The 27,436-nt window shown below is 43.4% G+C and overlaps 1 protein-coding gene across 3 annotated transcripts in view; it reads left to right on the forward strand.

The window, feature by feature from the left end:
- Nucleotides 1-427: 427 nt before the first annotated feature.
- The window catches only part of sema6a (sema domain, transmembrane domain (TM), and cytoplasmic domain, (semaphorin) 6A), a 178,259-nt gene continuing 151,250 nt past the window's right edge, over nucleotides 428-27,436 (forward strand). For all 3 annotated transcript variants that reach the window (XM_072434031.1, XM_072434032.1, XM_072434033.1), the window contains exon 1: nucleotides 428-839. The gene's annotated coding sequence lies outside the window, so the exon portion shown is untranslated. The remainder of the gene's footprint in view (nucleotides 840-27,436) is intronic.

The following is a 27,436-nucleotide window of genomic DNA, read 5'->3' on the forward strand; positions in this document are numbered from 1 at the left end:
TGTGTGTGAGTGCGCGCGTCTCTCTCTCTGTGTGTGTGTGTGTGTGTGTTTGTGAGCGCGCGCGTCTCTCTCTCTCTGTGTGTGTGTGTGTGAGTGAGCGCGCGCGCGCGCGTCTCTCTCTCTGTGTGTGTGTGTGTGTGAGTGCGCGCGTCTCTCTCTCTGTGTGTGTGTGTGTGTTTGTGAGCGCGCGCGTCTCTCTCTCTCTGTGTGTGTGTGTGTGAGTGAGCGCGCGCGCGCGCGTCTCTCTCTCTGTGTGTGTGTGTGTGTGAGTGCGCGCGTCTCTCTCTGTGTGTGTGTGTGTGTGAGTGAGCGCGCGTGTCTCTCTCTCTCTGTGTGTGTGTGTGTGAGCGCGCGCGTCTCTCTCTGTGTGTGTGTGTGTGTGTGTTTGTGAGCGCGCGCGTCTCTCTCTCTCTCTGTGTGTGTGTGTGTGTGTGAGCGCGCGCGTGTAGCGGGTGGGTGACAGCTGGGCTCGCGGCGCGGCGCTCCAGTCTAGTGCTAAGAAGCTTCATCTCCAAATAGGATGATGACCGGAGGCTTTTGTGGAAAGCGCCGTTCAGCCCCGCGCAGCTAGTTCTGGGACTCCGCTCTCTTCACTTCACCCGCGGGGACTTTCAGAGCCTTTTCCCCCTCTAAAGTGTGGATATTGGATGGATGTTTCTATTTGCGGGGACGAGATTTGATTTGAGCGCGCGGCATGTAACGCAAAAAAGAAGAAGCGCAAGAGAAAAGTAGCGCTCGTGTTGTCATCTCGAGAGCCGTGCGCGGACCGGGATCTCATGGATTACTAAAGGAGCGAGCAGCGCCACACTCCGCGGAAAACACCCATTCATGAGCTGAAGGTGAGATTTCTTTTGTTTATTTCAAACTTTGGCTGGCTCGCGCTGCAGCCTCCGGGGCTCGTGTTCCGCGCGGTGCCGGGGCGACAAGTGCACACGCTTTTCCCGGGGCCAACTTCAGCTTATTCCAGCAGTTGCGTGGCGTTTTTTTTGTTTTGTTTTTTTAAATCAAACATATACAATCAAGAGCTTTAGTTTGTTTGTTTTGCAATCAAACTGTAGTATCGGTGTTGTGTGGTCACATAAACAGACTGTGCGTAATCCCTCTTGTGGTGCATCCGGGTGTCCGCCAGTCCGTTCATCATTTTAATGCTAAATAAAGACAACAACAAATACATGTGAGCGTTTGTGACAAAATCTGACTGATTTCACATATCTTACATTTGGAACACGGGCTGCTTCTCAAACAAAGCATCATTTGATTTGTTTGTATGGCGTACTTGATATGGTCTCCTTAAACTGCTCTAGATGTATGTTTGACTGTGGATGTGGATGATATGTGACAAATCCTGTGTTTGCTGTACTAAATTACACCTGGATTAATTACATGCACCTTCATCAGGCTGTTTTTTGTGTGTTTTTTGTGTTTTTTGTCCATAAAATCGTCTGTTTGGTGCCCACACGCCTGGAGTGCTTTCTCTGTTTACAGCCTCACTTTCCCCCTTATCCTTGTCTTTACGCATTTACAGTAGCTTTTATCAGGTTAAGGGAGGGGAAAGAAAGTGGTCAGCATTGCCTCACTGTATTGCCTTTTGCCAACAGATCCAGGCCAACGCTTGTAATTAAGAACAAGGAGTCAGAAATTGCACACTGAGGTTCACCAGTGGATTTGCCATTAAACAAAGTGCCGCTGGTCATTATTCCATTAACAAGCCGAGCAGAGGAGATGCAAGGCCAAAGCTAACCACATCCAGCGAGCCCCGACTGCCAACACCCTAGTCATTCCCAAAGGTTTTCCCCATTGCACTCCTCCCAGCATTCCCAGAGGCGCTTGGAAAACCTGTAGGTTATAAACTATGACAAAATGCATTTGACGGTCACATACAGTGCAGACCGGATTTCGAATTGCAAATACTTCTTCTTTTTTTACAGCGCAAAGACGGCTGTCACTCATTCCAGCTGCAAATATTCATGGTTGTGTGCCGCGGGGTTTCTCATGCGTGACCCCCTGTATTTGCAGCTATAGTATCCCAGACGATTACACAGGGTTCTTGAATGCCAAACAGCGGAATACTTGAACACCTCCACCAGCCCTAGGCATCCAAATGTCCTGGAGGCATTTTTAGGAGACGCACGTTCTTAAGCTTAATTCCCACCATTTCTGTCCGACACTGACTTGCTTATCCAGTCCTAATAACACATTATCCACTGGCATGTTGCTGAATTACAGCGCGAGGACCTTTTTGACAGCTTGTCCTCTTCAGTGGGATCAGGGCCAGGCAGAGTTGGTGGCTTGTATTTGGAGCAATGCTCTGTGGAGCGTTTCATGTGCCGATCCCCCTTAACAATGGCATTGTGTGTGACCGATGTGGATTTGTCACAGTTCTGTGTCTACGTGTGGGATTGAAAGAGGAACAAGAGCAAGATTATTTTATCATTATTTACTTTTGTCAGTTAAGGGTGGATGCCTACAGTAGTTAAATAATTGATACACAGCTTTGTACTTGTTCAAATGAATTGTACTTTGCTAAACAAGACTTGCCAGCTGCTCTTAACCACTGGGTCTCTCTCAGACATTGTCAATAGCACAATGAATAGTGTGTGTATTTATGCATATTTTATAAAAGGCCGATGTTTTATTGATGTGTGCTGGGTGTGTGGGCTCCTGCTTTCCAAACAATTAGATGAAATCTCTCATCTCTATGTTATTTATTGATGCTTAACCTATTTTCAGATGAGAACAATCCTGGCATTGAACATGAAGTTTGTTTTTGTGTCTCCACACAGTTTTAGCACATTCTCTACTGCAGAAATACAGCTCAGCGTTATCAAAGTGCATTGTAATAGAAGTGCCCATCACAGATGTCGCTGATCTTAGTTTGGATTGTACATTCAGTGGGAGGAGGTGAAAAAGAACTAGCCTCTTTTCAATATTACAACTCTAATCTGTGCCACTTAAATGTATTAACGTTCTTCTTTCATCATATCTCGCAATAAATGTCAAAATATATATCAGTATGAAATGGTTTGGATGACACAACATCAGAGAAGATAATCTATTTCTTCATGCTAGGCTAAGCCGTTTAACTGCTCGTGTAGAATGATTTTTTATTGACCTGACTTCATCAAATGATACATTTTGTAGATTGAGTTGAGATGATTCCTACTATAAAATGTAAAAACAAGTGGTCAACATGTGTGTATTATTCTACTTGTGATCTGGTCTTCTCAGTTAAGCCCATGGAATAATGATATTTAAGATCACAAAATGTCACCATATAATAATAGCGTACTTACATCTCTCCTCATATACACAGGCTTTTAGTTACACACCTATTTTGAACGCTAACAACGCCAAAAAGTAGCTCTTGTTCAAAGTTAAAGGTATCTATATTTCATATTCATTATAAGTTTTGTTGCTTCTCTGATTGATTCCCTGAGTGTTCTGTTTTCTGTTTTATGAATTCTTCATGAGCCTGTTACAACAACAAAAAAGGTTATTTTAACATTTTAGTGTCTCGGTAGCACAGCAGTTAGCGCTGTCTCTTAGCAGCAGGAGGGCCCTGGGTTAACTCTCGGGGGCCATGAGTGACTGAGGGTATGTAGTGAGCGTGAATGTGGGTGGAGATGAGTCCATGGCTATAATCCAGCGTGTTTACAGCATGTTTGTCATGTATGTTCATTAACATGCACTGTCCCGACCAAAATAAATATCTTAACAAAAAAAATACTAGACAATGGAAGATGTGTTGATTTGTTTAATTCACATACATGTTAATACAATGTATAACCCTAGGGTATAGCTAACTGCATATGGCATATTTAGGGGATGATAAATGATAATATCATGCTCTTGCACATTCTATTCATGCCTCATTGACGACATAACCATTTGGTAATCACTTGCTCTATTCTCTTCCTTCTATTCCCACATACACAACCCTTCTGCACCCAACAGAACAGACTCCAGTACATCCATGCAACAAACCAGTCATGTGTTAACTGCTCTCCATACTCGTCACATTAGCATAATTGATTGCTCCTGGTATCAATGCCAAGGAAGCCATCGGCATAAATGCCCCACAAAAAGCGTCTTTTTGGGCAAAGTGCCACAAGTCACTGGCAGATTTTGTCTGCTAGTGTTTTTTCCGTGCTTTTTGGCTGTTGGTCCTTGGCATGGCTTTGTTGTTAGGAATCAACTAAATTATAAAGCAATAGTGGGGCCATCGAAGGCTGTGCTGGCAGAAAAGCACAAAGTTTATTGCAACATTATGTCAAAGCTTGTATGCTCCGTCAGAAGTGGAAGATATTTCGAAAAAAAAGTTCATTACTGCAACTGCATTTTGATGATATGCTAAATTAGAATATTAGCAATTAAAAATCCTATCAAAAATGTTAAAAAGAGCAGATTAAAATCAAAACTTGTAGTGTAATATTTCAAACAAGATTATAAAGTGGTTACTACACTTTTGTGTCTAATTTTACAGGTTCTGGTTCAATTAAATTTGAACCTACAGTTATTCAATCCATACAGACATAAACTCACAGGTCATATGACATAAAAAGCACCATAGAGCTGATGAAAAATGACTGCAAAATCAAATATCATCCCAATATCATAATCAGGAAAAACACTGAAATAGGCGCGTTCATTTTTGTCAATATCTCCCACCTCCATTGTCTGTAGTTGAAATATTTAAGAGCACATGCGGTAAAACCCTTGTCCCACTGGAGTTGGTTGTCATTAATGTTGAAACAGAAGAGGAAAAGCATTTACAGGGATAATCCAGGAGCAGTGGTAGGGCTTTGTGTGATCGCCTAGGAGATGGAGGGAGATGGATGTATGACTGGCCTTGAAGAGTGCCAAACCTCATACAGCGGATCAGATCATGTAAATGGCCGTGCGCAGCATAAAAATACATTAGGATGTCCTAGATTTGTCCGTTTTGTTGTGCTGTTTTCCAGGTAAGAGCAGTCGCTGTGAGTTACTCCGGCAGCGCCACTATATGAGGAGTTAAGACGGCTTTATCTTTGCTCTGGCTGCTACTCTGTGGTTAAGCCTGTGGTTATCTGCTCTTGGTCAAACCGCAACAAGGTGTGCAAATGAAATGAAAGGCTAATGGTGGCTAATATTGACACAAATGAACATCCAAACATGTTTTGGGGGTATCTCGATAGCAATAATCCAACAATATTGTATCGGTGCAAAGGAAATATGTCTTTAAATGTATACGTTTAGGTTAAAATGTGAAAGTGTGAAAGTGTGAAACTTCTCATCAAAGTTCATACAAATCACTTAATATCCTTATTATAGCCTTATTACCATTATTACCATTATTACCGTTATTACCATTATTACCATTATTACTATTATTACCATTATCACAATGATTAAAAACACCATGTAACGATTTGGGGCTGGCAAATGGTCACAATTTTAATTTAAGTTTCTTTGTATGGTATTCTTACCTATGCAAGTACAACTGATCCTTATTGAAGTTCAGCTGCTTTTATAGGCTTCATTCATAAACTCATGGCAGTGTTTGTGTTCATCTAGTGTTTGCTTAGGCTCAAAAAGTAGGTTTTATATATCGACTGTATGAATGTCAAGATTATTAGGTTTTAATCGATTAGTCGGGATTATTCAGGTCACGATATAACCGTAAGAACCAAAAAAATAATAATCGAGAGCATTTTTGAAGAAAAGATTTTATTTGGCGTTTTTTGTCATATTTAAGTTGATTCTTTCTTTCAGAATGTTTGATTTTTTTAAAGCTGGTGAAAAACATGAGGAGCAGTGACACGTCAGACCACGGGAATGAAACATAATTGAAGATTTCACAGTTGTTCGGTCACAGTCTCAATAGTGGAGAGTCGTTAAATCTTCTTTCTCACAAAAACAAATTCTAACAAAAATTTGACAATGTAATGACATTTCCTTTCGAGCCTGCAGCAATAGTTCACAAAAAACACACATTTGTGCTCATGGAATTACTGAAAATAAATCAAAACGCAAGTTTTTGATCAATCAAACAACAAACAAACTCCAAAAGCTCCCTCCTCTCCGTTAGGTATCGTCAGCTTCATTTGCATATGCTTGGTTAGCCTAATGCACTGTGTTCTCATGGCTCTTCCGTGTGCTGTGTGCAGCACCATACAGTCAGAGTGGCTAATGGCGGGGGTTCGAGTGTGCACTTACTTGCTTGCTGGTTCGGCGCTGTATTGTTGGAGTGCATCTGTCCCTCCTCCCCAGGCCCCGGCGATTGGCACTGCCTCTCTCATCTATTAATCATACAGCGCTTGCTCTCTCATTCCGTTGCCATAGTTTCAGGACCTCAGACTGTGTCGGGGTGCCGGGCTGCCTGGAGAGAGCGCAAGTGCCAGGGAAAGGAGCGTGGACCAAAGCAAGGCAACGGATCTGAATGGAGAGAGGACTGTGCAATATTGGACATGGTTGGAATATGGCTGGAAGTATGAAGCGTAGACATATTGAAATGACAACAAATCTGCTCTGAAAGCTTTTTTACCTTTCATATAAGAGCTCAAGAAGACAGAGCATAGTTAAATACTTTTTCAACAAGTGAAGAAACCATAGAAATGTTGAAATGCACAACTTTTACTATTTTGAAGTTCCTGCCTTCCAGTATGAACTTTTCTAGGTACATTTCTGGGACCAATCCTCTCCATTGGACTCGGGCTGAGCAATTAACCAAAGTTTGATCAAGACCCAGGTTCAAACATATCAAATTGTCAATGATCAGCTTGGATATTTTTGATTTCAGCAGTCAGTCCTTTTTTAGTACAAAGTATGTAGTTTGGTGCAGATATCAGACTCTGGAGGAATCACTCCGTCACGTCTCCGGAGCATCACCCAAAGATATCGAATGTGTTATGAGCCCTTTTACACCACTGGGTCGTGTCTTTAGTCCGTCTGAGACTCTGCAGCAAAAACACGCAAGGATCTATTTTTGACGGATGCTGCAGCGGCACGTTTGAAGTTGCACGAGCTTTAAATATCCAGACAAAGGATAAACACGGTAAATATGTCCATGTTTAATGGCGTGGAACCTGTCATTTCGTGTCGGACATCAACACCGGGCCAAATGTCGGAGTTTTGTTTTATAGCATTTCTCTATAAACTCTCTGTAAAAGTGGTGGGATGTTTCAAAAAGCGATTAGAATTTCACCTAACGACGCGGCTGTGGATGCACTTGTGGAATATCGAGGGGAGAAAACGGCTTTATGGATTTACAAAGGAGAGGAGAGAGCAGAGGAGTGGAGGAAAAGGAGAGGAGTGGAGGAAAAGGAGAGGAGTGGAGGGAAAGGAGAGGAGTGGAGGAAAAGGAGAGGAGTGGAGGAAAAGGAGAGGAGTGGAGGGAAAGGAGAGGAGTGGAGGAAAAGGAGAGGAGTGGAGGAAAAGGAGAGGAGTGGAGGAAAAGGAGAGGAGTGGAGGAAAAGGAGAGGAGTGGAGGAAAAGGAGAGGAGTGGAGGGAAAGGAGAGGAGTGGAGGAAAAGGAGAGGAGTGGAGGAAAAGGAGAGGAGTGGAGGGAAAGGAGAGGAGTGGAGGAAAAGGAGAGGAGGAAAAGGAGAGGAGTGGAGGGAAAGGAGAGGAGTGGAGGAAAAGGAGAGGAGTGGAGGGAAAGGAGAGGAGTGGAGGAAAAGGAGAGGAGTGGAGGAAAAGGAGAGGAGTGGAGGGAAAGGAGAGGAGTGGAGGAAAAGGAGAGGAGTGGAGGAAAAGGAGAGGAGTGGAGGGAAAGGAGAGGAGTGGAGGAAAAGGAGAGGAGGAAAAGGAGAGGAGTGGAGGGAAAGGAGAGGAGTGGAGGAAAAGGAGAGGAGTGGAGGGAAAGGAGAGGAGTGGAGGAAAAGGAGAGGAGTGGAGGGAAAGGAGAGGAGTGGAGGAAAAGGAGAGGAGTGGAGGAAAAGGAGAGGAGTGGAGGGAAAGGAGAGGAGTGGAGGGAAAGGAGAGGAGGAAAAGGAGAGGAGTGGAGGGAAAGGAGAGGAGTGGAGGAAAAGGAGAGGAGTGGAGGGAAAGGAGAGGAGTGGAGGAAAAGGAGAGGAGTGGAGGAAAAGGAGAGGAGTGGAGGGAAAGGAGAGGAGTGGAGGAAAAGGAGAGGAGTGGAGGAAAAGGAGAGGAGTGGAGGGAAAGGAGAGGAGTGGAGGAAAAGGAGAGGAGGAAAAGGAGAGGAGTGGAGGGAAAGGAGAGGAGTGGAGGAAAAGGAGAGGAGTGGAGGGAAAGGAGAGGAGTGGAGGAAAAGGAGAGGAGTGGAGGAAAAGGAGAGGAGTGGAGGGAAAGGAGAGGAGTGGAGGAAAAGGAGAGGAGTGGAGGAAAAGGAGAGGAGTGGAGGGAAAGGAGAGGAGTGGAGGAAAAGGAGAGGAGGAAAAGGAGAGGAGTGGAGGGAAAGGAGAGGAGTGGAGGAAAAGGAGAGGAGTGGAGGGAAAGGAGAGGAGTGGAGGAAAAGGAGAGGAGTGGAGGGAAAGGAGAGGAGTGGAGGAAAAGGAGAGGAGTGGAGGGAAAGGAGAGGAGTGGAGGAAAAGGAGAGGAGTGGAGGGAAAGGAGAGGAGGAAAAGGAGAGGAGTGGAGGAAAAGGAGAGGAGGAAAAGGAGAGGAGTGGAGGGAAAGGAGAGGAGGAAAAGGAGAGGAGGAAAAGGAGGAGAGTGGAGGAAAAGGAGAGGAGAGGAGGATGATTGGAGAAGAAACGAAAAATTACACTGAATTTTTCTTTTTCTTTATGCATTTGTTTTTAACTAAACTAATAAAAAATGTAAGCGAAAAGTGTGATTGATCGTTTTAATGTGATACAAAAAATCCTACTACAAGTCCTCATTATAGGTGGATAAATCAGCATCTGGGCGAGACAATGGAGGATTCACAAAGCATGAACAAAACCCTGCAAGATTTTTTTGAGCACATTGATTCTAGTCTGTGGGGTTCCAAAGCACAAAGAATCATGGGGTTTGCTACCCCGGCACCCTCTGAAACACAAAAACCCCCCTGGAGCATGTCTGACCCACCGGCCTCATCCTGCTATGCTTTATCTCTGCATCCGTCACAGTTTTGCAAGCGAACCGAAATATCTGTTGATATTCCATCGCATTTCTTTTAAAACAGGTCAATGAATACAAATGTAAACCCTTCATCTTTACAGTTTGTGAGGAATATTTCCATACGAGCCGCAATGAATTTGTGATATTATACAATAAAATGTCCTTCCAGTGAGTAGGTATTGAATATGGCCCTTGCTCCCTGTGCTTTCAGGCTCAGTTGGATGTTTTGATGATAAAACGCGCTGAATTCATGGTTTTTCAATGACGGAACACAAAGGAAATGTCTGTCTGTTGTGGTAGACATGTGGAATACCTTCTTTTTGACAGAAAATATCAATTATGTGGTTCTCCCGTTTTGGCTATAGGAGCCACACCTCCTTAATGACCTTCTAATCTCATCAAGGTCTTTAAACAGCTCACCGGGCGCTAATGAGGTGTTTGCATTATCACCTTGTCTCATCGAGTTATCAGAAAGCAAACAACTGGCTGGAATCAAGGGGATTGTCAGTGCTCAAATGCGTCCGCACGGTCACACGCACCGCAGTTTACATTCGTGCTGTGTTAAGTCCCCTTTCCATACAATTTACCTTTAGAAATCCATATCACAGGGATTGTTAGAAAATGGATAGAAGCTAAAAAAAGATAGTGAACGACGCGGCTGTGGATGCACTTGTGGAATATCGAGGGGAGAAAACGGCTTTATGGATTTACAAAGGAGAGGAGAGAGCAGAGGAGTGGAGGAAAAGGAGAGGAGTGGAGGAAAAGGAGAGGAGTGGAGGAAAAGGAGAGGAGTGGAGGAAAAGGAGAGGAGTGGAGGGAAAGGAGAGGAGTGGAGGAAAAGGAGAGGAGTGGAGGAAAAGGAGAGGAGTGGAGGGAAAGGAGAGGAGTGGAGGAAAAGGAGAGGAGTGGAGGAAAAGGAGAGGAGTGGAGGAAAAGGAGAGGAGTGGAGGAAAAGGAGAGGAGTGGAGGAAAAGGAGAGGAGTGGAGGGAAAGGAGAGGAGTGGAGGAAAAGGAGAGGAGTGGAGGAAAAGGAGAGGAGTGGAGGGAAAGGAGAGGAGTGGAGGGAAAGGAGAGGAGAGGAGGAAAAGGAGAGGAGTGGAGGGAAAGGAGAGGAGTGGAGGAAAAGGAGAGGAGGAAAAGGAGAGGAGTGGAGGGAAAGGAGAGGAGTGGAGGAAAAGGAGAGGAGTGGAGGGAAAGGAGAGGAGTGGAGGAAAAGGAGAGGAGTGGAGGAAAAGGAGAGGAGTGGAGGGAAAGGAGAGGAGTGGAGGAAAAGGAGAGGAGTGGAGGATAGAAGCTAAAAAAAGATAGTGAAAACTGATTAAAAAACTAGATAAAAACAGCCTTTAAATAAACGTTCAAGCATTTATTGGTGATTCGTTTTGATAATCTGGTTCTTCAGTGATCTATTTTTCTATCTTAATCTCTATAAATCAATATTCACTGGAAAACATGACATGGCATTTGCCATGTCATGTTTTCTTTGGCATTAGCACAAAGCTGGTGGTGGCTGCAGTATCCCTGGTCAAGTTCGCTATCATTCCCTTTCTATAAGTCATTCTGAGCAATGGAATGCCACTTTGCCGCAATTATTTTATCAATTGTCACCAATCTGAAACCCTCACACCAGGAGATAAAATGTGAACAGCAAGAAAATGATTACTCTGCCATTCTCCTTTCACAATAACTGCTCTATCGGCCTGTGTGACTGACATATGTTGTGGATATATAGAAGTAGCTTAGTGTTTTTTTCTGCTACGATTGAACCTGTGTATGAAAGTGCCTGTTGTTTGAGCGCTATAGTCCAACCACTGTGGGCACAAAGCCAAGAACACCTGATTGTGGACTGCCGAGTGCGTAGTAGAGCTTGTTCTGGGGATTACTATAAGGGTATGTTGGTACAAAGGCGGAGGGTGCATTTGCTCTTTGTGCTGTAGAGCTGGGGTGCATTTGTACCTTTGAAGTGCAGAGATTGGACGTGACATCAGCGCAGCCACATTCTCAGGTGCAGCAGGTGAATTAATCCAGAGGGGGAGGGCAAACGCGTGTGTGCGCAAAGCGGGGTTCTAATGCTCTGGGGTATTTGCGAGACAGTGCTTGTGTGTGCGGGTGTGTGTGGACATGTGTGCGGCTCATCAAAGCAGAGGAGAGCGGCTGTAAGGCGATCTGTATGCTCATGGCAGAGCAGCAGTCATACTCTCCCAGAGGCACAAGGCCCCGCTGAATGTGGAGCAGCCTCTCCCTCCATCCTGCTGATGCCTGCTCCACACATAGGACCAAACGTGCACAGATTATGTTTATTATCCATGTTTTTGGATTTTCTCCCTTTCATCGTCACAGTTTGGATCCGTCATGAATGTGTTTTCACTTAATCTAACATTTCCTCTCTTCCAATGCGCTCGAGATGAGCTCGCACTGATATCCTAGACAGCGTGTAATTTGTTCCACTGCCCAGCTCATCCACAGCTCATGATGATAGATTGCACGTAATTGCCCCCGGGTGGGTATTAATTATTTCCAGGTGACTAGTAAATGGTAGCAATGACCTGTCATTATTCTGTCACATAAACATGCGGCGCATATTCAGTCACATGTGAGTGAAAACTGACTCTTACAGTAGAGCGCAATTGAGAGCTCAAGCAACACGTGATATTACCCTGATCACATGCTCTTATTTAATGTGCTTGTACTGCACAGGAACTACAGCTGACGTGTGCTCAAGAGCGCGTCTTGTTAAGGAATCAGTCTCCTGGTCACAGTGGCTGGCAGAGTACAAGTCCTTCCCCTAAGGCCCTCTGTTTCTCAAATCCAATCAGCCACGACTCAGAACAATATTACCTCTGTGTGTGTGTACATTTATTACATAGCTAATGAACAAATTGCAGCCATGTGCGTGGCTTGGTGGCAAAGGCTGGTGAAAAGAGAAATAGAAGCAGACTGAACCTCACCACACACCGGGGTCCCAGGGCACCGGCCCCTCCCTCTGTTTTCACCACAATAAACACACGGCCACCACAAGGCCCCAGTGTTCCGGCTGTCCGTCCATCAGCTCAGGCAGTGCTGGACTGGGAGTACTTATCATCACTGTGCTGAGTGCAGCGCACAAAGGCCCACTCACGTTCTCTCACACACGCTCGCTCGCACACGCTCACACTCACGTTCTTTCACACACGCTCGCTCACGCATGCTCACACTCACACACTCGCTCACTCACGTTCTCTCACACACGCTCGCTCGCACACGCTCACACTCACGTTCTCTCACACACGCTCGCTCGCACACGCTCACACTCACGTTCTTTCACATACGCTCGCACACGCTCACACTCACGTTCTCTCACACACGCTCGCTCGCACACGCTCACACTCACGTTCTCTCACACACGCTCGCTCGCACACGCTCACACTCACGTTCTCTCACACACGCTCGCTCGCACACGCTCGCTTGCACACGCTCACACTCACGTTCTCTCACACACGTTCTCTCACACACGTTCTCTCACACACGCTCGCTTGCACACGCTCGCTCGCACTCGCTCGCACACGCTCACACTCACGTTCTCTCACACACGCTTGCTCACACACGCTCACTCTCACACTCGCTCACTCACGTTCTCTCACACACGCTCGCTCGCACATGCTCACACTCACGCTTGCTCACACACGCTCACACTCACACTCGCTCACACACGCTTGTTCACACACGCTCACACTCACACACTCGCTCACACACGCTTGCTCACACATGCTCACACTCACTCACTCACGTTCTCTCACACACGCTCGCTCGCACATACTCACACTCGCTCACACACGCTCGCTCACACACGCTTGCTCACACACTCGCTCACTCACGTTCTCTCACACACGCTCGCTCGCACACGCTTGCTCACACACGCTCGCTCACACACGCTCACACTCACACACTCGCTCACTCACGTTCTCTCACACACGCTCGCTCGCACATGCTCACACTCACTCACACACGCTCGCTCACACACGCTCACACTCACACACCCACTCACGTTCTCTCACACACGCTCGCTCGCACATGCTCACACTCACGCTTGCTCACACTCACACACTCGCTCACTCACGTTCTCTCACACACGCTCGCTCGCACATGCTCACACTCACGCTCGCTCACACACGCTCGCTCACACACGCTCACACTCACACACTCGCTCACTCACGTTCTCTCACACACGCTCGCTCGCACATGCTCACACTCACGCTCGCTCACACACGCTCGCTCACACACGCTCACACTCACACACTCGCTCACTCACGTTCTCTCACACACGCTCGCTCGCACATGCTCACACTCACGCTCGCTCACACACGCTCGCTCACACACGCTCACACTCACACACTCGCTCACTCACGTTCTCTCACACACGCTCGCTCGCACATGCTCACACTCACGCTCGCTCACACACGCTCGCTCACACACGCTCACACTCACACACTCGCTCACTCACGTTCTCTCACACACGCTCGCTCGCACATGCTCACACTCACGCTCGCTCACACACGCTCGCTCACACACGCTCACACTCACACACTCGCTCACTCACGTTCTCTCACACACGCTCGCTCGCACATGCTCACACTCACGCTCGCTCACACACGCTCGCTCACACACGCTCACACTCACACACTCGCTCACTCACGTTCTCTCACACACGCTCGCTCGCACATGCTCACACTCACGCTCGCTCACACACGCTCGCTCACACACGCTCACACTCACACACTCGCTCACTCACGTTCTCTCACACACGCTCGCTGGCACATGCTCACACTCACGCTCGCTCACACACGGCGCTGGCCTGATTAAAAGGACATATAAGAGCAGCCAGTTGACACTGGACAGAGGTGCCAGATAGGGAAATGGACACTCTTATCTGCCACGCCCCCAGAGGCTGTGGCAACAGGCAAAAAGACAAGTCTCTCTACAAGTCAGATGGTCTTGTGATTAATGTTTAAGTTAATTTCCAAATACCAGTACAATAATTTGTATTTACAAAGACAAAGAATACTCCTGTAGATAACAGTATTTTTGCTGCTTGTTATTAACTGTGTTTTAGCCTTCAAAAGTGTGAGATAAATATTTGATGATGGACAAGAATAGGAATATTTCTGTGTCTTCCAGACAGCAGTGATGGAAACATGAAGCTAGAGTCTGGTGTTAAGGCTTTAGGGGCAGGCTGAGGTAACCTGGCTAACACACTGTGTCAGAAAGTAATGGAGCAAGAGCTGTTCTGAGCGGGAAGCAAGGCCCAGAGGATCTGAAAAAATGAAATAAAAACAACAAAACGCAAACCCAAAATCAAATGTTGTGAATAGAATAATATTCCACCCCCTTGACCTGTTTAAAGTGGACAAAGGTGCAGTGTGTGGCCAGGTAATCAGGGGGAGCGCTCACAGGCAGAAGACAGACGCGCTGTAATGCAGGAAACCTGGAGTAGTGCTTTGCATTATAATGTTCTCATTCATCCCCCACTCTGATAATGTTCACAGCAGGCTGGACTTAATTCTTTCATCACAGTATACTAGGGGCCTTTTTACGTTATTTGTTAAAAAGGCTCTCTGCTTTTCTAAACCAGTTACGTTTCATGCCTGTGCGCTGACTGGCTTATTCAGGAGCCCATTGCCTTTGGGCTTGTGAAAGTTGTGCTCATGTATTGGAGTAAGTGTTTTTGTTTGACAATGTATGCACTGGAATAAATTGGTGTGTGGGGACGAGAACTCTGCAATGAGCCTCATTTTGGTCTCAGACTAGTTTGGTTTGATTAACTGCAGTGAGGCAGTTGAATACTAAAAAGCGGTGTCCTCTGATCTATCCCCAGTCCGAACTAATCCAGATGGACTCCTCTGTTTAACTGATATGAGTGCTGGGAGCAAATGAATTCCATCCACAAACACTCAAATCCACACTTTATTGATTGTTTTACTGGGCAGATGGAGTCAGACTTGTGAATATGAAATGGTTCAGGATGTCTGTCGTTACAAGGTTTATAACTCACGAAGCAGGCCTATAGTTTGGTGAGATATAGATTAGACTACAACACCACCTTTCTGAACTTTGTAAGCAATAACATCTCCATGGAGACAAGCACATGCCAGGCCCTTCACTAGAAAAAGTTACAACATGCACCTTTAACAGAGGTGGGCGGTGCTGAAAAGAGTAAAAAAGTACCACCAGTAAGAGTAATTGTAAGAGTCACAGTCAGGATTGTAAGTTATTGTAATTTGAAGGAAAAAACATTAAATATTGCACAAAATGTAGAAACTTTTGCCACTTGTAGATTTACTCACGGTGGGAAGAGGAACCAAAACTTAAGTAAGGGCACTATTATTTCAATCTAAGTATTTCTCAAGTAGGAGTAAAAGTGTGCAGTCCAAAAACTACTGCAAAAAGTAAAAAGTCTTCAAAACGTAAATCCTTCTCACCTCAGACCTTTAAAGTCACAGAAGTAAAAAAAAAAAACACCTATTTGACCATCGACTGACCCTATTGGCTGCTGTGTGCTCCATCGGTCAACAAAACAATCCAGGACAATCCATGAGTCACCCTGGTTTTGGTTTCTTCTCTTGACTTCCTTGTTCCCTTGGACTTGCATGTGTCAGGGAACATGTGAGCTAACATTGAGTGGATGAGATCTCGTAACGTTAGCTAGCCAAAGTAACTGGATAGCGTTAGCGGTGGACGTGAGATGAGGCCAGCAGAGTCAGTGCATGTTAATCATTTACTATTTAGATACTCCCTTTTTAACAACGGAATGAAAGCTTACTTCATTCATAGTCCGTTTTGCAATGGGTAAAACAACAAGGTTTACTATTTAAACATGCGACTGAAATTTGCACGTCCTCTCAAATGCGTCGCACTCGATGGCTCGCCTCTCAGCCTTTTGTTTGCGTTCCTGCTTTAAGTGCGGCTTAACTTGTATCAACGGACTGATTATGTCGAGGAGTTGTCATGCCGTCTAAGTATTTTTACTCACACAGATTACGATTGCTATTTCGGAGCCTACTACCTGGCCTCCATCTTGACTTGCAACACGTTACATCATCGGGCATGACAACAGAAGAGGACGGGGTGATTCTATGGAGCGTATTTGACCCAGATATGACAGGAGAGAATTTTTGGAGTTAATGTGTCATCATAGGCCTATTGTTGTCTTCATCGCACGGCTTTGATCCACAGCCTTACCCCTTGACGCTTTGGATTTGTGTCTGTCAGAGAAAGAACTTTTGAATTTGTGCATCCTCGTAACACGTCTGCAGTGCTGTACCGACACACAAATGTTGCATCGCTCTTCTACTTGAGTTTTATATGGTTTGGTCTTTCAAAAAAGATTTTAAATAATGGTTTTGCAGAGAGCTTTAGATTCAGTATGTGCTTTATGAATCAAGAAAGCTATTCAAACTAACATCTGTATTACTGCAAACACCTTAACAACTAATCAGTGCAATAACCAGGACTGTGGTAAATCTTGTACGAATAAAGACAGGCCCTCTTCATCAATCAGGAGGGGGCATGGGGAAAGCTCTAAAAAGGATTCAGTATCTATTCTGTATCTAAACCAGAATAGAAAATACTGCAGCTTCGTGATTTTATGCAAAAACAACAATTTACACTGTGTAAAATGTTGATTAAACTCGTGATTCACTTCCTAATCTACAACTAACACACTCCATATCTTATAATCCTTACAGTCTAAATAAAATAAAGTTGAGCGCACACACAGCTTTTGTTATAACAATATATTAAAGCGTAAAAGCCATGATCTTTTATAGACTTCAGTGACACTACATTGACGGTGTTAATATATGCAAATGTGTTTCCTGGAAGAGTGACAAGTTTGGAACACTGTATTTCCCTCAAGCCAAACTCTGAACCACCACACAAAAGTTTACGTTTTGCGCTTTCGAATTGTCTATTTTTTAGGTAAAACTCCACAAAAAAGTTGGATATGTTCATGTGCTATGTTCATATGTTGTAGGTGCTCATGATCATGAAGATTCGACATTCAATTAAATCACTTTTATTCTTCTTGTGCTTTTAAACAAATAAAAAAGTGATTGTATCTCAAAAGTGCATTGCAGTTGTCCCGAGTTGGTCGAATTCCCCCTGCTCTCTCAGGTGTGGTACGGTTGCGGACTATATCTAAAACAAACAGGTTTTCTCACAGCCAGACGATAAGGCTGGACACGGCGGTGCGCTCTCCGTGGCGCCACTTGTTGGGCGCATTAACAGGTAAGACACTTGGAGCGTGTGTGCTCAGCGGGTTTAGTCATGCTGTCTCCGGGACGGTTGGTAAATGAACAGTCGGACAAAGACAAAGACACTATCCATTACGACACAGAGGAGAATGAGGATGTGCTGATAATTCTGTCCACGGCTTGTTTACATTCAGCGGGGCCAGTCACGGTCACTGGGGCATGGCGTTTTCCTGTGAGCACCTGCATGACTTTACCCACGTCGGGGAGCAAACACTTGAGCAAGAACCCGCAACTGATAAATCGTGAACGGCGAGCACTGAAGTGACAGGTCGACCTTGTGGAGAATGTAGGTCAAAGCTATGATTCAAAATTGATGTGTTTTGTAAACTGTGTGACTACACTTTATGGTTCAGGGGGTACAAAAACTCTGCTGGAAAAAAGGGAATTTATCAGCGTTGTCCTTGTGTTTTTGAGCGTTCTTAACTGTGGTTATCATCAGTTACTTCTAAGGATGTCACAATATTATAGTGTTAGGATTATTGTGAGAAGAAACATCCCATTTTACAATTATTCACAGTTTTGGCGCTATGACTTAACACCTGAGAAGTACTAGCTTTATGTACCGTATTTTTCGCACTATAAGTCGCACCGGAGTATAAGTCTAAAAATCAAAAAAATGCATAACAGAGAAGAAAAAAACATATATAAGTTGCATTTGAGTATGAAATAAGGTTGCAAGTGTGACAATAAGAAATTATATCACATATAAGTCGCTCTGGAGTATCAGTATAAGTATATAAGTAGAAATATAAGTATAAGTCGCACCCCGTCCAAAACTATGAAAAAAGGTGCGACTTATAGTCCTGAAAATACGGTAATCAAACTTTCTGAATGAAAAGACCATAGACTGAACTGAAATTGCTCATTGTTGCAACAATTCTCACACATATACTATCTATCTATCTAAATTAACTGAATAATCTTGACATCTCTGGATATGTCTACAATTTTGGGTTCATTTTATTATTAAAATGAATATATTATTATTTAAAAGGAAGCCAAAGTTAAACAACAGCAACCAAGCAAAGCAAAGTAGTCGTCATATTGGGGGAAATAGTTTGATGGGATTTTTGGGGCAAGGAAAACTATGACTATGAACTCACGTTTCCTTGTGAACAAAAACAGAATCCCATTATGCTGACCAGGCCATGATTTCCCCCCACGTTTAATTGTGACTGCCTGCCTCAGTTGTGGGGGATCTTTGCGTGTTAAAGGTACCACATGACCTCAATTACCTGGGAAAGAGCTCTTGCGTAGCGCGGCATGGCACTGTGCTGGAGCCCTCCCATTGTCAGTTCAGTCCCCGAGGCAGCCGGATAGTTATTCCTTCATCATGGTGATTTCCACGCTTGTAACGTTAGGCTAATTACAGTAGGAAGTGCCGCCCGGGTTGCCGCTACCGCTTTTGCTAAATGCTTGCACGAACACGGGAAATTGCATTTCATAATATGAGTTGGTTTCAATGAATTGTACCAAGACAAATTTGAAACTATTATCTTTTCCATTTACTTAAACACTAACAAGTTTTCCCCAAAAAACACCCTTCCTGCTTCCGTTCAGAAAAGTTCAAATGCATTTTAAATTGTCACGTCATGTTCACAAGTACTTTAAAGGTGCATTATGTAACATTTCTCATGGAGGGTCTGCCACCAACTTAGCTATAGAGATGTTATTGCCGTTAAACGTATCTATCTCCATGAAGATAAGCAGTTGCAGGTCGGATCTGTGGAAAAACGCTCAAAAGTAAGACTGCATGTGTTTTGTGAGCAATAAAAAACACATGTAATTAAATAAATGGAAGTTAGATTTAAGTTTAAAGTCATACTGTTGAACATTCTGGGCAATAACATCTGGTGGTGGACATCCCGCACGAAAAGTCACATAGTGCAGCTTTAAGTTTGTGTTACTTTGGTAGCCTGTTTGTGGAGTGTCGTGAGTTCCAATCCTGACTCCGACAATGTACTGCATGTCCTCCCTTCTCGCTCATCCCCCATTTCACGCTTACTCTTCCTGTCTGATAAACCCTTCGGGCCCAAAAAATCCAGGTCTTCTTTCGGGGCAAATATTTGGTTTGTTTTTTCCCCGTCAAAAGAGTAAAAACTCATTGTGGTTGGAGTTAGTATCCTCTTTTTATCCTCTGTTTATTTATCGATTCGCACCTTTCTAAAGAGCAATACCTTAGTACACTTTTAGCATTGATTTATCAGTTAGAACAAATTTGAAAACTTTGGAAAAATACACTTGCGTCTGAGTCCAATTTCAATTATAGCAAATAAACTTTCAATCTTCTATTCTCTTTCGGCTCGCCAATTTTTCATCCCGTCTCCATCTTTAATTCCTTATGCCACCATATTGAGATTAAATAGAGATTGTGGTTGGGGGAGCCATCGATTTGAGTGGCTAGAACCTTGCCTGATTCTCGGGAGCTTTTTATAGCCATTAGCAACGGTTATTTATTCCCGGGGATGGATCATGTTACATGTGGGAGGGCACGGGAGCGGATGGCGAGATTGTAATCAATAGAAGCATTAATACCGTTTCTGCCCTCTTCCCACCAATGACCGCTGTCTTCTTCTTATTCATCTTCTCTATTGTCATTACGAGTTAACCCAAGGTGCCAAATGAGCGAGGCGATTGTTATCATATGATTGTGCGGTTACGGCAGAGAACAGCTTGCTGACTACAGTGTGCCTGCCATATGCTCGGAGTAAACAAAACTAAAAGCAAACGTTATTCGCAAAGTGATCGAGAAAGAGGGCAAGCCGCAAAACGGAAGGAGCTTTGGTTACCGTCTTAACTGATAGTGATCTCTGAAAATGGGCAGAGGAGCTCACCTGTATCGGAGATTGTGTTAGAGGACAAATAGAGGATTTTATTACCTGCAACTTTAGACATCTCAGAAAGGTATCGGGTAAGGTTTGATGAACTAAAATGTGTCATGATAACAAAGTTGAGATAAGGCTTTGTGCGGCGCTGACATTCTAGATGACAAGGTTTGAGAGAGAGCGCACTCAGCTGACAGGTGAATGGGAACAGGTAGTTGAGCGACGAGCAGTGATGCGGATAAAGATGTAGTGGATTTCTTTGTTATGTTTAGTGTGGCTTCTGATTTAAGATTGAAAACAAATATAAAAAGTAACATACACATTTATTCACCAGGGATGAGACAAGAGCTCATGCCACAAGATTTTGTGAGATAAAATAGCCACAAGAGGAAAATGATCGAATCGACTAAAGTCATGCCATGCCAATCCAACGGTCAACTAAACGGGGGCCACTATCCAAACGATTTACTATATACAACCCAAACTTCCCTAAGGCTACTGCACTACACACCAGTTCATGCAAAATAGACTATTTATGCAGAAAAGTACAAGGAAATTATGTATTTATATGTAAAATGGTAATAAATTCGAGCTTCACTCCCAGATTGTTTGCTAGTTCACACCATGTCTTCTTTTTTCTGCTGTTGTCCCATTAAAATATGTAGAATCTAAATTTAAAAAAATGGTCAACTAATACAACTAAAATTACTATGGGCCAACAGCCAATTTAACTGCTTTACAGCTCTGCAAAAATCTCGTTTTGTCATGTTCTTGTGGACCCAATCTCAGGTCGTGTCTCGTCTTGTGGAAATTGTGTCTCGTCCCATCCCTATTATTCAAATCTTTATGCTGAAGGTTCTTTTCATCCACTCTATGTAAAATATGACAACCTTTGCACAATATTTTGTATGCTGTACGCGCTTGCCCCATCCACGTAGTCAATTTGAGATCAATATAAATGTAAGTAGGGGTAAAGTGACCTATTGCAGACTCAAGATGTTCAAAATGCAGATTTGTGTCCATCTTTCAGCTTCTGACAACGTTTTTTGTCCTAGAATCTGGTTTGAAAACTATGCTTTGGGCAAGATGGCCTCTGTCACCACAAAGGGCTGGGTTTCTTTGTATCCAGTGTCGTTGGGAGTCAGATAACTTGTGATGTGATGATGAGCTGCTCTTTTCTGTGACAGCTTTTCTTCCCTTTGTTCAGGGAAACACATTGGGGCAATGAGCGAGAGTGGTCACAGCGATCCCAAACGTAATCTCTATAATGCACAGACTTAACACAAATTTGCCTGGGTTTGGCACCCACTCCATACAACTCCACTGGGAGCACAGTAAACAAGATATGCTACAATATTGAGGCACAAAGTCACACCATCTGCTGTTTCTAGTTTGTTTCAATGACAATATGTTGCTAAATTTACACATCAAAGTGCCAACTACAAGCGAGCCGTGCGTTGGAACAGCTCACAGACGCCGTTATGGATTTTTGCTGCGTGACAAACTTATTATTGTTTGTGATGTTATGTAAAATCAAGAGAGAATGAGCAATTTGACTGGTGGCTGTCCTTGCCTTGCAGGGAAATTGTGCTGTCATGTTCGCTACTGTGGAGAACATGAGTATAGTGTTCAAATGAAGCTATCTGATTGTGTTTTGGCCCACCCAACCTGCAGGCCATGGGATATAAGCTGCAGTATTGTATCACAAAGGGGTATTCAACAAGGTTTCCTCCACCACTAAGCAGATCACGTAGATAAAAGTGCAGTTGGATACCTGGATACAAAAGATATGAGTCTTATTTTCTATAGCAGTCAGGGATTCCAGTGCTGTTGTTATGTGGGTTGAATGAATGAGGAAGATGTGACAAAAAGGTCAAGGAAAACATGATATTTATGATATAAGAGTGTACATTACTATTGTACAAAGGCTTACATGTGTGAATAGTTATAGGCAATAAGAAGGGCTTAGATCAAAGTCGTATAAGATATCACCCTTATCCATCCAAAAATGTTAATGTGTTGAATGTAGGCATTTTGAATAGATCAGCTGAAAATTATTTACCTTTGGATTAACGTGAAATGTATCAAACAAAAATATAAGATGATGCATTTTTTATTTTATTTTTTTTAGTTATTATTAGACATTAGACAAGTAGTTGCAAGTTGTTGTAGTAAATGAATGGGAGTCATTGGATGGACTATTCTTGAAATGTTAAAGAGACTTTCAGATGGAAATGAGTCATAATCTGATGGGAAACATGTTTTTATGTGCTTAATGTTGCTGCACATTGTCCTTTCAATCCTAAAACTAAACACGGTGGTGTTGAACTTTTGGCAGGGTAGGATCATTGCCTTTCTCCCAAGGAAAAACTGAATCGCATTGTTATCTATGAATTAAAAAATGTTCTTAGAGCAATCAGTATGTTGTCTAGTTTCTTGCATGGATCTCCAATACCTTTATAAGTCTTAATAATCAATAACATTTTAACATTCATAATTTCCCCACCAAATAATCCTAGGTTATGTTTGTAGTTCAGTTGCAATTTCATGAAAATCTTTCAAGACAGCCTTGAAAAAATCGCTTTTGCTCGCCTTTTTTAAACACCTGACTTATTGACATTCTGCAGTATATAAGCGTTCTAGCAAGGATGAGAAGGAGCTGGATGAGAGCATAAACCCTCTTTTAGTCAAGGTTAGGCCTCTCAAGTTCACAGTATGACCCTTGTGTAGTTGAAAGTGTTTTTTTTTTACTTGAACATGTGTGCGTCTATGTCTACTTCAAAGTTTTTGTTTCATGTACTTTCTCCCTTGCTTATGCCCACCCCGCTGCGAGCTGCATGTGTACCGCCGTGTATTTCCGTGTATCGTGTGGGCTTAGCTACTAAGTCGACCCCCTATGAAGTAGAAATTGCTGGGAAAGCCGTATTGAACCATGCCAAGAAGAAGGGGATGCATGTACGGACGCAACCTGCAAACAAGAGCCTCTTTTATACCCCAGGAGTGCACAGTTCTACGAATGATAGCTTGAGGACAGCAAAGGTCTGTCAAGGTACTTTCATTGTGGACTAGGAAGTGAGTTGTTCATATGGAAATGGGCATCGGAGTGGGTTCCTTCAGAGGCCGTTTGTTTTAGAGAAACTTGAAGTCGCTCTTTGTAAACGGGACTGGATGGAATGTGACAGGCTACACTGCTGTTTAGTTACTGTAGCTTAATTGACCCTGAGAAACTTAAAGTGCGAAGTGGTGGGGAGAGGGAGGCCGGTGCTGACAGGAAGAGAGGAAGAGGGGGGGGAAACAGTAGGAGGTCAAAAATAGAACCAAGGAATTGATGGAGAAAGAAAGGAAAGGTAAATTTGCTTAAAGGTTTTCCATCCATTTAATTAAGCCCATTGATAATTTAGCATGATATTTCCCCCCAAAACAACTCCCAGGTAGGTCGTTTGAGATCAGTTTTAATTTACTATGACAAGAGGTCAAGAGAAAGTACAGAGGCATGTGCACTCATCAGAAACTTGTCTTTTAAGGATGAGCTGAAGATCAAAATACAGTTACACACTTTTACTTGGTCCAAGTTCAGAGCTGAGTTTCAATTTCAAGTTTTACATTTGATACATAGAAGTTTATTTAATTGCAATGATAATATTGACTTATATTTTAATTGGTTTCAACTATTTTCGATCTGGGAATACTCTTCTATGTGAACGTGATATATCTACAATTGGCTGTAATCAAGTCTGTTCTGTTTAAATGTGTACGCTACACTACTCATTTCCTCCTGGGAGTTTTGCACAGAATATTGGACATTAGACCTTTCATTTCATTGCACCTTCTCGTTGTCTCCGCACGCCGGCCATAGAAACAGCAGCTCTCTATTTAGTGGACAGAAAAAGGCTCTTCGCTGAGACAATGAGATGCAGTCCTCTGAAGTCTCTCCCCACTAATGAGCAACTTGTCCAGAATCATTACCATTATAATTATTTACTGTGTTTTATTTGCAGTTTCCATTTATGTTGGATCTATTTTTGTACTGCGTGCTGATGTGATTCTTTATTTTTCTGGGTCAGGGAAAAGCTGACTCTTGTCTTTTCTCATTAAACCAGATTCAGTCATAAAAGGGCCCGTCTCGGTGGGAGATGCAAACTGTTTGGGCACAATAATAATTCATAAGCTCCTTGGGATGATCGAGAAACATTTAACTGTGTGGTGGTCTCATATCAAGTGAAGGCTGCCTTGGTTTTGGAGGCTGTCGTCTGCTGGGACGTTTATGTGGGTGAAACAAGTTACGTCAAAAGTTTTTATAGTTTATCAGTGAGGCATTTTGTATTTTGCTGATGGTACTGCCTTTACGACTTTGTCAAAAATGTCTTATGAAGTGTAGCATTCATTTAAGGGGACAAAAGTGAAATATGAACGTAAATAACGTGAACGTGATTCATGTGCAATTACTGTGAAATTCATGTGCAGTCTATGTGCTGTCGTGACACATATTCATGTGCAATTACTGTCGTGATCACATGCAATGGTATTTATGTATTTATTTATTTGTCTATGGGAGTTTTTATTTATTTATAGGAGATCTTCTACTGAAAGTGTTTTTCAGACTTCCTATAAGTGATCTGTTCTTCTGTATCTGCCTCTGTATCTACCTGCGTTGCACCAATGAAATTTCCCCATGTGGGACAATAAAGGAATATCTTATCTATCTCTTAAATAAAGGATAAAAAACACAACCCAGCTGCTATAATTAGGCTCTAATTCCCAGTGGAAATCTGTAAAGTTGCTTCTGTTTGTCCTCTGCGTTGGTTCATCAGTCATTTGGTTCGTTTTCAGTTTCTTTGTTCACATTTTATATATGCGTAGCAACGGAGCAGTACATGTACTGACCAATGGGGACAGTAGTGAGCCCAGTGCAATAGTGGAAGCTTGACTAGAATAAACTGCAAAACATTCTATTTTGACCTAATTTTCTTGCCTTCATGTTTGTTTTTCGAGTTGCATATTTTCTTCCGTTTGGGTAAAACATTTTTAACCTGATTTCAACTGCTCTCTGGTCGTTATTTAACTGATTACAGCCTTACATTAGAAACTATTAAAAGTACACTGTGAATGAAACTACAGTTACCACACTACGAATGTACAGAGCTTTACATAATGAAAATAGAGAATAAATGCGTCTTTACTGTGGACAGTTGCCGTGTCCCTGGGCACTACGCACTTGAATTGAAGTGTGCATTTTCTGAATGTGCACAAAGAGTGTACAGGGCCGGCCCAAGCCTTCAGGGGGCCCTAAGCGAAAAATAATTTGGGGGCCCCTCACCACGTCATCAGAATCAGTTTTATTGCCATTGTCAGTAAACAATTCACATATGGGAACTTTTTTCAACGCAAACAAAGCGCACCCAAACTCCAGGGCATCCGTTTGCCAGTTAGTTTATTCTCAACACCTCACAAGCTCAAATATTGATAACTTAAATCCCACAATGCAACTTGGTATTCCGCTGACATCACCTCTACTCCCTGTACAAATAACACACCTCCCAGATATGTTTTTGGGTCGTATTTGTGGGCGTTAAGGGTCGACAGCCACATTAGCACATTAGTTTAAATGAATAAACAGGGGGGTCTGGGGGCCCTCCCCCAGAGATTTTCAGACCTTTTTTGTGTCTTCTGGTGCATTTTAATGTGGTCCAGCCGGCTAAAGTAAGAGTAAAATGTTGAGGTTGTAATGCTATAAAATGATGATGTGATGAAACTGCGCCAGGAGAAAATGACTAAAGCCAGTTATTAATACATTAGTGTACTTAATTACTCAATGCAATATTGGCTATAAAAAATAATTATGATCAAATTGATTCATTTTAACTGAAAATGTAAAAGCATTAGTTATCCTTACTAATTTATCTTTTACAGCTCCCAACTGTTCCTTCTTGCCAAAGTGACAAAACAAGTTATATTAAATTAAACAAATGGCATAAGCGTTGCTTGATTAACAATTAACACTGATAAAACAGTGCAAACATGTTATTCCCAGAGAATGAACAGAACGAGAAGTGAAGGTCCAAACCTCGCTATAGTGAAGAGACTGCATTTCTGCAACTTTGCCACTTTTGTATAAAAATATATAGTATTATTCTATAACAGACGTAATCATAATATGTCTGGTTATTTTTCACCATCAATTTATTATAATTTATAACAAATAGTCTAATGATGCTTTTTAAATAAATTGAAATGTTTTATTGCTCTATTAAAAGTGAATTACAATATAAATGTTTGTTCTGATCAGAACACCACACACTGGACTCTGTGTGAAACAATGCTGCGATGTGATTGGCTGATGGACCTGACGTGCATAAACCTTTACATTCCTCTCATTGCACGTTAAGAAGTCAAAGTCAAACAGACATCACGAGTCACGATTGATCTCACACATGGTGATGTGAGAGAGAGACGCAAACTCAAACCCGCTCATCTCTAACTGAGGCTGCACAGGGGCCCGGGACAGGGGCCCGGGACAGGGGCCCGGGACAGGGGCCGCACACTGTTCACTCCAAAGTCTCATGTCAGAGGTTCTGGACGAGACGGCGCTCGTCCGGACCTGATCTCCGCCTCTTAGTGACCCGGGGCATAGACGCCCCTCACCGGCCTCACCTGCAGCTGACACGACCGGGCTGGTGTAAATATTAAGCTTATTATCTTTCATTCAGAAATATTATTGTGTGCGGGGCAGAGCTCTCGTCGCCTCCAGCCTGAGCGAACTAACGTGACAGAATCGTGTTGTTTCAAACCGCAGCATTAACCGTCTCTTTGTAAGATAAGTTCAATACCTGGAGAGTGTTGTTGAGTTTGCAGTTTCTTTACATCGTCAAGAAGTTTCTTCTTTCGTTTTTCGGCATCGGGGGGATGTATTCCTCTGGACATGAGGACCACACAGGGACCACGTTGTGTTGTGTTTATGTTTAGCTCTCGTTCTCCTCGCGCACAATGAAGTTGACCAATCAGCGCAGGTTTGGTGTCTTGGTTGCCAGATTGTCATTACAAATAAATGCGGTTTGTGCCTTATATGTCTGTGTACGCTGCCACGCCAGCAGCGCTACTACACTAGTGGCGCACGCTGCGCTTACACTTCGCATGAGACGGGTTGCCAGATTAGGGGGCCCTCTTAACGCCTCGGGGCCCTACGCGGCTGCTTAGTTCGCTTATAGGCTGGGCCGGCCCTGAGTGTGTAAGAGCACGAGGGCGCAGGGGTAGTAAACATGAGAACTGAGACAGTCCACACTTCAGA

This window comes from Eucyclogobius newberryi, unplaced genomic scaffold (assembly GCF_026437365.1).
Source record: "Eucyclogobius newberryi isolate DKJ021-1_F unplaced genomic scaffold, fEucNew1.0.hap1 SCAF_6, whole genome shotgun sequence".
Taxonomy (NCBI): Eukaryota; Metazoa; Chordata; class Actinopteri; order Gobiiformes; family Gobiidae; genus Eucyclogobius; species Eucyclogobius newberryi.